Source organism: Myotis yumanensis, unplaced genomic scaffold (genome assembly GCF_028538775.1).
Source record: "Myotis yumanensis isolate MYYU_CA2020_CCGP unplaced genomic scaffold, mMyoYum1.0.hap1 SCAF_2, whole genome shotgun sequence".
NCBI lineage: Eukaryota > Metazoa > Chordata > Mammalia > Chiroptera > Vespertilionidae > Myotis > Myotis yumanensis.
This window is the reverse complement of record NW_027223753.1, coordinates 197717654-197731944: the sequence shown is the minus strand read 5'-3', so window position 1 is coordinate 197731944 and position 14291 is coordinate 197717654. Positions and strand designations below refer to the sequence as shown.

Below are 14291 nucleotides of genomic sequence, written 5' to 3'. Positions count from 1 at the left end.
CATCTGAATTCTTCCCACTGTTCTGTATTGTACATCCATTGGGAAAGGGGGGAGGGAGGGAGAATGAAAAGCCAATGTTCATGAATTAGAGATTGCATTGAAATAGAAGCAGATACAATCCCTATTATTTTGAAAAACTTAAGAGTCTGATAGGAAGACCAAATGCCTAAACCAATTCTGGGGTAAGATGCCTGGTAAAGGACAGACTCATAAATGAGAAAAGAGAAAAAATCTGATTCTAAAAGTGGTGGAGGCAGAAACGCTCATGCCAACAGAAGCTGGCAGGAAAGAAGAGACTAAGGCTCTTGTGTTCAGACACTAAGGGTTATTGCGTGTGTTTTATGCTAAGTCCTCTTACAGAATAAATGGAGTATGTCAGTGATGAGCTGGAGCTGGCTCGTACTGACTGGTAAAACTTTTATCAATCTTGAGAGCCAGTTGTTAAAAATTAAATTATATAAAATAGTAAATTAAATTACATTAAATACAAAGATAGTGAATACTAAGAACTCACCACTTCCTATTTAATTACATGTTGTTATTATGTATACTCTTGAGTTATTTACATCTATTGCATGTATACGTTGGAAATACTACATACTGTGCTATTCCATGTCGCTTCCTAACTCTGCATTCAGTGATGTTACTTTGGCAGCTTGAAGTCAGCCATGGTGGGAGTGTTTATACCATGGAAGTCAGCAAATGCTATATATTAGTACTTGATTCTTTTCTTTTATTAATTGCCTAGACTTAAGGAAATATGGATAATTAATAATACATATAAGAATTAGGAGGGTATCTCTATAGAAGAGCACAGAAAATGGAAAACTATTATCCAATCCAATGAAAGATTCACTTATATCATTGACAAACAGAAGACAGCATATGTCTTTGTTGTTTCACTTTCATCTTACTCATTAATGTATGAAAATATTAACCAGTATTCATATTGGAACTATATCTATTTGCCAGTTGCAACTGTAGTTTGGCTAAGGTTTTAAGATTTTGGTAAAAATCAACGAAAGCTTTCTGTGAGAATCAAGTGGCTATATGGAATTTACAATAAAAAGTAATGTCTGTTTTAATACTATTTTTAAATTGTGTGCTACATATCCTTTATATCAATCAGTAACATTTATTTTATGCTTATATAAAAATCGTAGGTATATATTTATACCACTGGAATATTGATTTCATTTCATTTTACTTATTTCTTAAAGCAAATGAAATCATCTTCTATGACTGTCTAGAGAGAAGATAAGATTAAGCAATAAATGTGAAAGTTCTTTATACGTGGTTAAGTGCTATACAAATAACAACTGTGATAATGATTAAAATACCGCTTTTCCTTCTGATAAAAACGTTTTCAAACTTTAAATGGAAAGAATCTTTATTCTTTGAAATAAAGACTCACTGGAGAAGAAAGTTTATGAGGCTAGTAGAGTTGTATCCATTTCATCAATCTCTGGTATTTTTCTTGCTAATTTTTATGATCTTTTATTCTAAACTAAAAAATAGACCATTTAGTATGGTTATTTCTATTTGTATCTGAATTGAAACCATTATTGTCTCCCAATATACACAGTTGAAAACAGGAAGCTTTGAGTGTAATCTAAAAAAGAAAAGAAAGACAACATTGATATATCATGGGGAAATGAAGTAAGCAGACTATAATTACTAAAATTGAAATTTGGCTTAAATGGAAAGTTCAAAAGCCCAACTATTTCTGTGTATGCTCATGGATCTTAAATAATTAAAAGTGGCCATTACTCATCTCATTAATGTAGGAACTGACTCAGAGGAAGCAATACCATTTGTTCAGTGATGCTCACAGTTATTACCGCTTGATTGAGTTGGCAGGCAGAAGAATGGGTTGTCATCCCTGCTTAGTTTTCACTGTTTGTTCAGATTAACTCTATGATGACAGAATGTTCTGTTAACTGCTCTGTCTACCACTAGCACCAAGCAGAGTGCCTGGCATCTATACATTCAAAGAATAGCTGCTGAATGAATGAATGAATGAATGAATGACAGTCTTAAATGTAGTATGTCATACAGTATACACTGAAATAAGTATTTGATATGCATTATTTTATCTAATCTTCACTATATCACTTTTGTTATTTTGCTATATTTTCAATGAGGATACAAGGGCACAAAAAAGTGAAGGCAAGACTGAACTCCAGCCTGCCTGTTTCCGAGAGGAGAGGCTGGTTCTTCAGGGGGGTGAAATACAAAACACAAGGTTATTTTCTAAAATTCTTAAAAGATTTTTCCCTTGTATTTTTATAACTGCTTAAAATGGTGACCTATCATAAATTGGTGATTTGTTAGTAAGTAGTATTAATTCACTGTTGTTGTTTTTTCAAAACTGTTCTGGTTTTGCAAATGGTGCCAGTGAACTGAATTTAGACTGCTAAATCATGGCTTAATATATAGGAAAGATGGCTCTGGGATAGAGATATAGTCATGAAGGCAGAATCTGTGTTTGCCTAGAGGCAAGATAGTATTTTCCAGTGACCCTGCTTGGAGGTATATTTAACTCTAAGGTAGATAGTTTACCTTATTTTTGCCTTGCTTTGTTAACACTTTCATCTCATAGAGAGTACAGGAGGCAATAGGGAACAATTTATTATAATCTAACTAGAGGCCCAGTGCACAGATTTATGCACCGGTGGGGTCCATCGGCCTGTGGGGGTCAAGCCCGACAAACTACCAGTTTCAGCCCAACATCCCCTGAGGGGTCCCAGATTGTGAGAGGGCGCAGGCCAGGCCAAGGGACCCCACCGGTGCACGGGGCCTCTAGTATGCATATAAGACCTTTGGTTAATCTCTTCCCGCCCTTCTCCTTACCCCTTCCCTCTGAGATTCATCAGTTTGTTCCATGTTTCCATGCCTGCGCATTGAGCGTTTACCCCTTGGTGGTCAGTGCACATCATAGCTACTGGTTGAACAGTCGTTCGGTCACTTAGGCTTTTATATATATAGATTCTAACCAATATGGGAAAATAATTGGCAAAATAGGAAGAGTTGGACGCATAAGGAGACAGATAACTATTCCTAGAATCTATGCTGTCTGGAAGGGAAAGCTTGGACAGAGTAAACTGTATACCTTTAAATTTTCAGAAGGCAAATTTGAAAAAAAAATAACCCAGATATGAATGTCAAAACTATAATTCTGGCCCTAGCTGGTTTGGCTTAGTGGATAGAGCATCAGCCTGCAGACTGAAGGGTCCCTGGTTTGATTCCAGTCAAGGGCACATGCCTGGGTTGCAGGCTCGATCCCTAGTAGGGGGCATGCAAGAGGCAGCCAATCAATGATTCTTTCTCATCATTGATGTTTCTATCTCTCTCTCCCTCTCCCTTCCTCTGAAATCAGTAAAAAACAAACTGTAATTCTGGCTATATAACTGTAAGTGATGAAGTTACAGAAGAAAAAAGTATATTCTATACTTCAGTATAGGTTAGGTCTGTCTTAAAAGGGACCTGTAGAACAAATGACTCATTGCCAAAGATAGAATGATTGGCATTTTGAAGGCTAAATTAAGAAAATGATCTGTGGCTTATAAAAATAGTAAGGGCATCAAAGAGGGCCTTTGGAAACATGTTCAGATCAGAATATCAAAGAAAAGGATAGGCCCACTGATTGCAGTGAACACCATTAAGTCAAGAGATGATGCAGAAAAGCAGATATCCTCAGTTCTGATTTCCTACTTGTGCTTTGTAAAGGAATTTTAGAATATAGAAAGACCTCCTGTAACTCAACACCAAACAAATAATCCAGTTAAAAATGGGCAGAGACACTTCTCCCAAGAAGACATACAAATGGCCAACATATATATGAAAAATTGTTCAACTTTATTAGCTATTAGGGACATGTAAATAGAAAATACAATGAGATCCCACCTCACACCTATTAGAATGGTGTTATTATCAACAAGATAAATAATAAAAGTGTTGGAGAAGTTGTGGAGAAAAAAGCACTCTCATTCACTGCTGGTGGGAAAGTAAACTATGGAAAACAGTATGATGATTCCTCAAAAAACGAAGAATGGGGTTACCATTTGACCCAGCAACCCTTCTTCTGGATATCTACATGAAAATTTTGAAAACATTTATTCACAAACATATATATACCCCTATGTTCATTGCAGTATTATTCACGGTGACCAAGTTTTAAAAACAACTGAAATATCCTTCAATAGATGATTAGATAAAGAAGATGTGGTACAAATATACAATGGAATATTACTCAGCAATAAGAAAAGATGAAATACTGCCAATTTGTCACAACATAGGTGGATCTTGAGAATATCATGCTAAGTGAAAGAAGCCAGATAGAAAAAGTTAAGAACCATATGATTTCACTCATATGTGGGATATAAAACAAAAGGCAACAAGTGAACAAACAAGAAAAGCAAACAAACAAAAACTCATAGACACAGACAGTAGTATGGTGGTTACCAGACAGAAGGGTGGTGGTGGAAAGTATTAAAGGGCAAAGGGGGTCAAATATATGGTGATGGGAGAAGATTTGACTCTGGATGGTGGTCACACAATACAATATACAGATAATGTATCATAAAATTGTATACTTGAAATATATAATCTTATTAACCAATGTAATTCCCATAAATTTAATAAAAAAATAAAACATTTGTGAGGACAAAGGAAGTACAACTTAAAACAAGAAACAATAGGAGAGAACCTTGCTACTGCAAAAGAGTTCAAGATTTCTCTTTCAAAAGAGTTGCACTCAAAAGTTACTAGGAAAAGTTGCTGTATACACACTGTTGATGACCTTTAAGCTAATGGGAAATTGAACACTGAATATGTGCAAATGTTACTCATTTTTCAAATGAGAAGAAGAAAAATCAATACACTAGACAAGTGATATTTACATCTATTCCTGGAAAGTTTCTAAGATCTGATGAAAATTTGAGAGCCAAGAAAAGAAGTTATAAGATGATGACACAGTTTAAGTTTACTCAGACCATGTCTAATTAGACCAATTCCTTTCTTCCTCATGGCTGCTGGACTTATCAATCTATATCCTCTGTGATATAAAAGTACATTCTCTATATTCTGTCTGCCCTTTTCTCACTGATGTGCAGCTCTCAGTGAAAGTACACCTTTTTTATTTATTTTTTGTTGTTGTTAATCCTCACAAGAGGATATTTTTCCATTGACTTTTAGAGAGAGTGGAAGGGAAGGGGAGAGACAGAGAGAGAGAAACATCGATGTGAGAGAGACACATCCATTGGTTGCTTCCCGCATTCACCCCAACCAGAGTGGGGGATCAAGCCTGCAACCGAGGTATGTGCCCTTGACTGGAATCGAACCCAAGACCCTTCAGTCTTCAAGTTGATGTTCTATCCACTGAGCCAAACTGGCTAGGGTGAAAGTACACCTTTTAGGAGGTATCCTTGAAAGTCTAATTCCTACACTTGACTGTGAAGGCAGGGAGCATATATCTTTATATCCATATTGTTTCTATGAATAGTATTTATGGACTAAAGTCACTAAACTAATTAACAGCAGATAAAAGAAATGCATTAGAAAATTTTGTTTTAGTATTTCATTAAAGCATGTCATAATATCCTAATGACATCCATATGAACAAGAGGGAGGAACATATATTGATTGCAAGGGCAACTAAAGAGATTAATAACTCTTAGAACCAAAATATTAAAGTGTTTTTAAGTAAACCAAAATGAACAAGGGGAATTGTTTCTAGTAGTATGCAGCAGGCCTGTCTTTGGCCCTGTCTTGCTACACATTTTTAACCAACAGTTAGATAAAAATACGGAGGGTGACTTATTGAACCATGGGTGATACAAATTTGGAACGACAGTATACAAGTTAGGTCTTAGAAAGAATCAGCATCCAAAACCATTTTCAGTAGCATTAGAACAAGCTGTTGAAAGTAATAGAAGAGTGGACTAAATGGAACAAGAGAAACTGAACAGAGATATAATTGAGTCCAAAGAATAGACTACAAATGTACCAAATGGCTAAGCAGCAGCATGAACAAAGGCCTTAACGGTGATAGTGGATGTTAAACACTATCACCAGCAGTGCGATATGGCTGCTGAGTAAGTGAATGTGATCTTAAGATGCATTAAGAGAAGTATGGTTCATAGAGTGAAGGAGGAAAGACAAGTTTTGTGCATGGTATTCTATTATAAAAATAGTAGAGGCTCAGTGCACAAAATTCATGCATGGGGGCGGGGGGGGTCCCTCAACCCAGCATGTGCCCTTTCGCAGTTCAGGAGCCGTCAGATGGACATCCTTAGCGCTGCAACGGAGGCGGGAGAGGCTCCTGCCACTGTTGATGCACTTGCCAGTCGTGAGCCCGGCTTCTGGCTGAGCGGCGCTCCCCCTGTGGGAGCCCAGTGACCACCAGGGGCAGCTCCTACATTGAGCGTCTGCCCCCTGGTAGTCAGTGCGCATCACAGCGACCGGTCGTTCTGCCATTTGGTTGATTTGCATATTAGCCTTTTATTATATAGGATTTAACAATTTATCCATTCTAATAATGGACTTTTATTTATCCTTAAATGTTGGGGCTATTACAAATAGAGCTTCCAGAAACATAAACATGTTATAGGGTAGCACTGTCCATTAGAACTGCAATGCTGGAAATGCTTTCTATTTGTGCTGTCCAACACAGTAGCCACTGGCCACATTTGGATATTGAGCATTATGTTGTGAGTCATGCAATTACAGAACTGAATTTTAATTTTAAAAAATCTTAAATTAATTTAAAATTAAAGAGCTATGTGTGAATAGTGGTTACTGTATTGGATAATGCAGTTCTAAGGTATATACCCGAGAATGGAATTTCTGGGACATTAACCATGTATTTATATAACTTTTATAGCTATTGCAAAACTGTTTTCCAAAGTGTTTTTAAGAATTTACTCAACCAGTAGTTTGTGAATTTCTATTGTTCCGCATTTTCATCAATTCTTGGCATTGTCAGACTGTTTAGTTTTGGCTATTCTTTGGGTACACAGTGGTCTCATATTGCTATTTTAATTGAGATTTCCAGATGGCTAATGATGTGGTGTTTCTTTCTGTTTGTTTACAGATATTTATATTTCCTTTTATGTGAAATACTAGTTTAAATCTTTTGCTTATATACTGTCAGGTATCTGTCATTTTCTTATTGATCTATTGGTGTTCTTTATAAATTAAATATTCTAAATAGAAGTCCTTTGTTGGTTATATATTTTGCAAGTATCCACACACAAAGATTTAAAAATATTGATACCCCAATCTTATTCCAGACCAATTAAATCAGAATTTCTGTGGGTGGGGTGGGGGCATATTTAAAGGTTCCCTGGGTGATATTAATTGTCCTATGTGAGGTGAATAGAATAGAAATTAGTGTAAGTAATGATTTTCTAGCCATTAACTATCCTTTGAAGCAGTTATGGTAATGGATATGTGTACTATCTCTGGAATCAGATTGCCTGAGTTTGCTCCCAGGCTCTGTTCATGATAGACTTTAGGCTTAACTTTTCTGTGTTCCAGTATTTTTTCATTTGTAAAACTGGGTAATAATATCTGTCAGATAGTCCTTGTGAATACTAAATGAGCAATTATATGTAAAGTGCTTAGACCTATATATGACACATAGCAGATGCTCAGTAAGTGTCTGTGTTATTTGGTGATAATAGAACTCTGTACTATTTTTAAAACTGTTTTGTAAATCTAAAATAAGTTCACAATAAAGTTTTAAAAATGTAGTGAGTTTTGCCCTACCCAATTTTTCTCAGCATTGGCCTATGGACTGAAGGATCCCTGGTCCAATTTTGGTCAAGGGCAAATGCCCTGGTTGTGGGCTCGATCCCCAGTGGGGGGCGTGCAGTAGGCAGCCAATTAATGATTCTCATCATTGATGTTTCAATCTCTCTCTCCCTTCCTCTCTAAAATCAATGTGTGTGTGTGTGTGTGTGTGTGTGTGTGTGTGTGTGTATAAAGTATGAAGTGAGCCTGCTTTTAAAAAATAAATTGAGTTTCCAGGCACTTGAGGACACATAAGGAATAATCTAGCCACTCAATAAGAGGTTGTAGAAAAGATTCAAGCCCGATGGGGTGGTTCCAATACATAGCCTTTAAGGTTTTTTTAAACCATGAGTTTTTTGTTTGTTTTTAACAGAATTCTTAGTTTAAAAGGTGAATTATAGGATTCCACACAAACTTTGATCTAAGGCTAATCCCCTTGGATTTATAGAAAGTGAACAATAAGATAGCTCAGTTTTACTTCATTTGAGCAAAGATGCATACTGTGAGGATCACAAAATGTGTTATGAAATATTTGAATTAGTTTATTCATTTCCCTTCATTTTAAATACTTGTGAACAAATTTACACTCATAGATGTTTTCAGCCATACTCAAAATAGTTGTTCTAAACTATACCATATATTAGAACCCGGGGCTTGAACAATTTAAATCAGGTGAAAATTATACTCTGAAGTGGAGAAAAACATTTCAAACAAAACATGCAATATGATCCATTTTTGTCAAAATTATAAGAAAGAGCTTAGAATTTTATTAGATAAAATGTAAACAGTGGTAAGCTCTGGATGGTTGCAAGTGGGTGTTTTTCTTTGCTTATCAGCAATTTCTAAATTTTCTATAATAATTATATTACTGTATAATCATAAAACAATCAAGGTTATAAATGATTATTTTTAAAAGCAGTGTAACAAATTTTCAGATATCTGAACAGTGGAGTAATGAATGAAATACTCCAGACAAATGAACATAACCAGATATAAAACATCTGTACTCCTGACAGTCATTTGTGTTAGGATGACTGCCTTGAAGCTACAGATCTGATAGGTGAATTTTTCTCCAATCTTCACTTCAATTAAAAATGTTGAAAGTTATTCAGCAAATAAGTGAAGCATTTGCAATTGTTAAGCTAACAATGTCAGAGAAAACACTTAACATCTCAATGCCCAATTTAATTTTTTAATAGTTTCTTTTTTAAAATGTAAAGAGAATATACACTTTTTTGGGGGGGGGGAGGGAGTAAAGAGATTATGTATTGGGGTATTTTTCTAGTCTTATTTCACTTTATGCGGCATAGATTAGAGGGTAAACTTAGCCCTGCTCTTTATTTTTATTTTTTAAAATATATTTTATTGATTTTTTACAAAGAGGAAAGGAGAGTGATAGAGAATTAGAAACACCGATGATAGAGAAACATCGATCAGCTGTCTCCTGCACACCCCCTACTGGGGATGTGCCCGCAACGAAGGTACATGCCCTTGGACTGGAATTGAACCTGGGACCCTTCGTCCGCAGGCCAATGCTCTATCCAATGAGCCAAACCAGTTAGGGCTAGCCCTGCTCTTTAAATTAATATCCATTTCCTAGTGATTAGACGCTAACACAGTACTTTTCAAATTTTAATGTGCATCCGAACCAACCCAGGGATTCTGATTCTGTAGGTCTGGTATGGGACTGTGATATAGTACCAGAGTCACCTGTGGGTTTGTTAGAAATGCAGAATCTTGGACCCTACCTTAAATCTACTCAATTACAATCTACATTTGAACATCCCCATTTGACTTACTTGCATATTGATCTTAAGAACCTAATATAGTCTTATTCTACTTTCAGTTTCTACAGTTTTCTATGAAAATTACTTAAATAAATAATCCTATATAATAAAAGCCTAATATGCAAATCGACGGAATGGCAAAGTGACCAGTGGAACAACTGGTCTCTATGACATGCACTGACCACCAGGGGGCAGACGCTCAATGCAGGAGCTTCCCCCAGCCAGCAGGCCCCAGGCCAGCCAAAGGCAGGTGCCAATGGGGGGCCTCTGATCGCCCCACTGGTCGCCGTGCAGAGGGAGGCAACTGGTGGCGGTGGCAGGAGGTGGGGCCCTGATAGCCCCACCAGTCGCCCCACAGATTAGCCCTGATTGTTGGCCTGGCCTGGGGACCCTACATGTGCATGAATGTTATGCACCTGGCCTCTAGTAATATTATAAAGATGATAGAAATCAATATTAGCAAATAATACAACTTGTAAAACTATTCTTAGATAAAGTATTTTTCTTAACATAAAATTTCTTTGATTCTTAGGTGACTTTAAAGTTACTGCTTGTTGGTTTATTCTACCTAATGCCAAGTGGTTTGTGTAGCTAATCAAATGCAAGCACTTCCCCTGCTTATACTCATTTGAGAAGGTTTGCTTCAGAACTGTTTTTCTATATTCTACTGACATAGTGGAGAGCCTTTCACCTTAAGTGCTATAATGATAGAATTATCAGTGCGATTAAGTGGCATAGTTACCTCATATCTTTGTTTCTAATTTATAATAAATAAATGAGTTTCTAGAGCTTTAAGACAACATGTTAAAAGAAAAGAAAATGAAATCCATGGGAAATTTGTTGAACTTCGTATTAAAAGAGAAAATTATAGTGATCACCCACAAGCCTCTAAATTATTTTATAAATCCAATTTTCTTTATTCATAGATGACAAGTCTTTGGGGTTCTGGAAAATCATTATTTCATTTGAGGCACATTCATACCACATTAAAACTATAACAGAAGAACTCTGACATTTCTGACTATTTTTCTGACTATAATGAAAATTAATCGTGAACTGCTTAGGATTCTACACTATAGGGTTCCAAAAGGAAGTGATTATGTGGCTAAGCTTAACAATGAATTTCAGTCTTACACACACTTTAAAGAGCAGGGCTAGCCCTACTCTGATAAAGTTTATTGGATTACATTTAAAATTAACCCTGCTAATGCCATTCTAATACTATCTTCTTTACACCTTAACCTTGATCTGACACTCACTCCCATGAGGATTTCCAACAAAATGTACTGAGAATTTGTTTACTAACACAAACTCTAATAAAATAACCAATGTGTATTGTAAAGGAAGGCTTACTAAATGTATTTTAAATCAAACCTGATTTTTTTAAAGCCTGAGAACAAAGAACTCACACTATTTTATGTCAGTACCATTAGAGAGGAGTTGATAAATTGACCCTACATAATTGAAAGCACAACAATAGAAAAATAAAAAGAGATAGTATTTTCATAGAGTTGCTGCAGTGTCTGCTACAGTTTATTTTTTTAAATAGATTTTTATTTGATTTCAGAGAGGAATGGAGAAGGAGAGAGAGATAGAAACATCAGTGATGAGAGAAAATCACTGATAGGCTACCTCCTGCACGCCCCCAACTGGGAATTGAGCTCACAACCCAGGCATATGCCCTGACCAGGAATCGAACCAGGGACCTCCCGGTTCATAGCTTGACACTCAACCACTGAACCATGCAGGCAGGGCCCCTCTGCTACAGTTTAATATATCACTATAAGATACATAAGTTAACATAGCTTTCAGAGCAAAGAAGGTCTTGGAAGAAAAGGATGAAATGAAAGTGCTTTCCAAGTCACCATCTATTCCCAGGAAATATTTGCTGCTGAAGAATAGAGTAAGACTTTACACCTGGCTTTTGTCATAGAAAAAGTTCTCATAAGCTTTTCAATCCTAAATATATTTTATAATGTTAACCTTAAATTCCATAATCAATTTTGCAAAGGTAAAGTCATATCAATAACATTAGCCTGTGGCCTAAGGATTCCTTACTATTGTTTTAAAAATTTATGATAGTATTTCAATTAATTTCAATTAGTCTCTGAAAATGTAAATTTTACCTTTCCTAAATATCCTATTATCTATTTTACCACTAGTAATTTTTTTACAGCCATGATTTTAGATCATTTCCTTAATTACTTGCTCTTCACAAATGTTAAAATATTAATATTTAGTAAGCAAATTTTTATAGTTCAAAGATATCTGGATTGATCAAAGTTTTGTGCTTTCCATACAATTTTATTTTTTGATTTACAAGAGGTTTGTGGTAAGTTGTGTTTCTTCATTCTCTTAAGACTATATACATTGATATGTAAAGTGTCTAATCCTTTCATATTTATAAGTGTAGTTATTTGATTATAATCTCTGACCTGCAACCAAGACTTTTAAATGTTATGTTTTAGATGATAATAGCCAATGTTGTAAGAAAATACATAAGAAAATAGAGTTGAGTGGAAGAAATTATGTTGAGTGGAAGAAAAGGAAGTCCCAGAAGACTAGGTACAGTATGATACCATCTTTAGAAAGCTCAAAATAAGCAAAACTAAACAATATATTGGGCTAGAATTATGTTCATTTATTATGTTCATTTATGCTAAGACAATAAAACAAAAAAAATGATGAGGAAGATTCAAGATAGCTGTAATGCTTAAGGGGTGTGCATGAGGATGGGATGGGGCAGTGGCACATAGGTAGTTGCAAGTTATTGGGATGCGCGTGCACGCGCGCGCACACACACACACACACACACACACACCAGGAGGTTTAGATTATTCAGGAGCAAATTGATGCTGAAATAATAGGAATTCAGGGTACCATATTATTCTAAAAATACTGAGCATTGTGTCCTGTCAATAATACACTTTTCACTGTATTTCTTAACTTATGGAAAATATTTGGTGAGATATCAAATCACTAAACTATGAATAATTATCCTATCTAATAATAGACAAACATGGTAATTGACCATACCTTCGCTACACCTCCCATGGGCTAATCAGCACGGTATGCAAATTAACCACCAACAAAGATGGCGGCTAATTTGCATACTGCAGGAGGGGCCGGCAGCGCGCGACGCTGCCCGTGGGACCCAGGCCCCGGATCCCTGACCTGGCAAGGTGGGGCCGGTAGCGCCCGACGCTGCCCGGGGGATCCAGGCCTTGGATCCATGACCTGGCGAGGGAGCAAAGCGGGGGAGAAGGGAGAGAGCCCAGATGGCAGAGAAGGGAGGGAGCCGAGGGCTAAGCGGTGAAGGGAGGAAGTGAGGCAGCGGAGAAGGGAGTGAAGCCCGCCTTGGTGGGCTTCACTCCCTTCTCTGCTTTGCTGCAGTCTCAGGAAGCCCTATTCTTGCAGGAATCTTCCTGCAACAGGCCTCTAGTTTTTAATAATATAGTTTCTTTTATTAACCAATTTTTCAATGTGATGTCAGAGTAAGATTAGTAGTTTTAATTAATCAATAAGGATAAAAGAAACATAAAAAGAGAAAAGAAATCTCAGATTATTCTGCTCATATTCACAGTTGCTGTTATATGGTCCAATAATGAAGGCATTATTTCTAGCAGATATTTGTAGAGCTATGCTTTTGATTCCAGTGACTGGGAGCAATTGGGCTTCGATTTCTATCAAATCATGTAGGAAAATACTTCTCTTCCTCGTAAGTAGTGTGGAAAGCAATAATAAATTTAATTACTAGATATGAGACTTTGGAGGAAAGAATAATCTCATATTAATATAACATTACAAATTTCAGTAAAATAAGAAGTTTCTCTCATTATTCTAGGCAGGTTGGAATCTAGGAGAGAAGGGGATGAAATTAATGTACAAATTCTTTCACTTTTATAAAACACTAGAGGTCCGATGCACGAAATTTGTGCAAGAGTAGGCCTTCCTTCCCCCGGCTGCCAGCACCAGCTTCCCTCTGGCACCCAGGACCTGGTCTTCCCTCACAGTCCCAGCTTTGTCTGGAGGGCATCTGGAAGGATGTCTGATCTAATTAGCATATTACGCTTTTATTATTATACTAGTGGCCCAGTGCACGAAATTCGTGTATGGGGGGTGTTTGTCCCTCAGCCCGGCCTGCACCCTCTCCAATCAAGGACCCCTCAGGGGATGTCCAACTGCCGGTTTAGGCCCGACATCCCTCTTGCAATCTGGGACCGCTGGCTCCTAACCGCTCACCTGCCTGCCTTCCTGATTGCACCTAACCACTCTGCCTGCTGGCCTGGTCGCCCCCAACTGCCACCCATGCTGGCCTGATCGCCCCCAACTGCCCCCCACACCAGCCTGCTTGCCTCTAACTTCCCCCCCATCGGCCTGATTGCCTCCAACTGCCCCCCACTACAAGCCTGCTCACCCCCAACTGCCCCCCCCCCCCCTGCCAGCCTGCTTGCCTCCAACTGCCCTCCCCTCCTGGCCTGATTGCCCCTAACCACCTCTGCCTCGGCCCGCCACCATGGCTTTGTCTGGAAGGATGTCCAGAAGGTCTCCTGGAAGGTCTCCCAGTCTAATTAGCATATTACTCTTTTATTAGTATAGATAGAGGCCTGGTGCATGAAATTCGTGCATGGGGGGATGTCCCTCAGCCTAGCCTGCACCCTCTTCAATCTGGGACCCTTAGGGGGATGTCCGACTGCTGGTTTAGGCTAA

At 37.5% G+C, this 14291-nt stretch overlaps 1 protein-coding gene and 1 long non-coding RNA gene across 2 annotated transcripts in view; one reads left to right on the top strand and one right to left on the bottom strand.

The window, feature by feature from the left end:
- The window catches only part of LOC139002292 (uncharacterized), a 118792-nt gene that overhangs the window by 37132 nt on the left and 67369 nt on the right, over positions 1-14291 (top strand). The window lies entirely within an intron of this gene.
- Positions 1-14291, bottom strand: part of GPR149 (G protein-coupled receptor 149) — a 50209-nt gene that overhangs the window by 29357 nt on the left and 6561 nt on the right. The gene's annotated exons all lie outside the window — the stretch shown is intronic.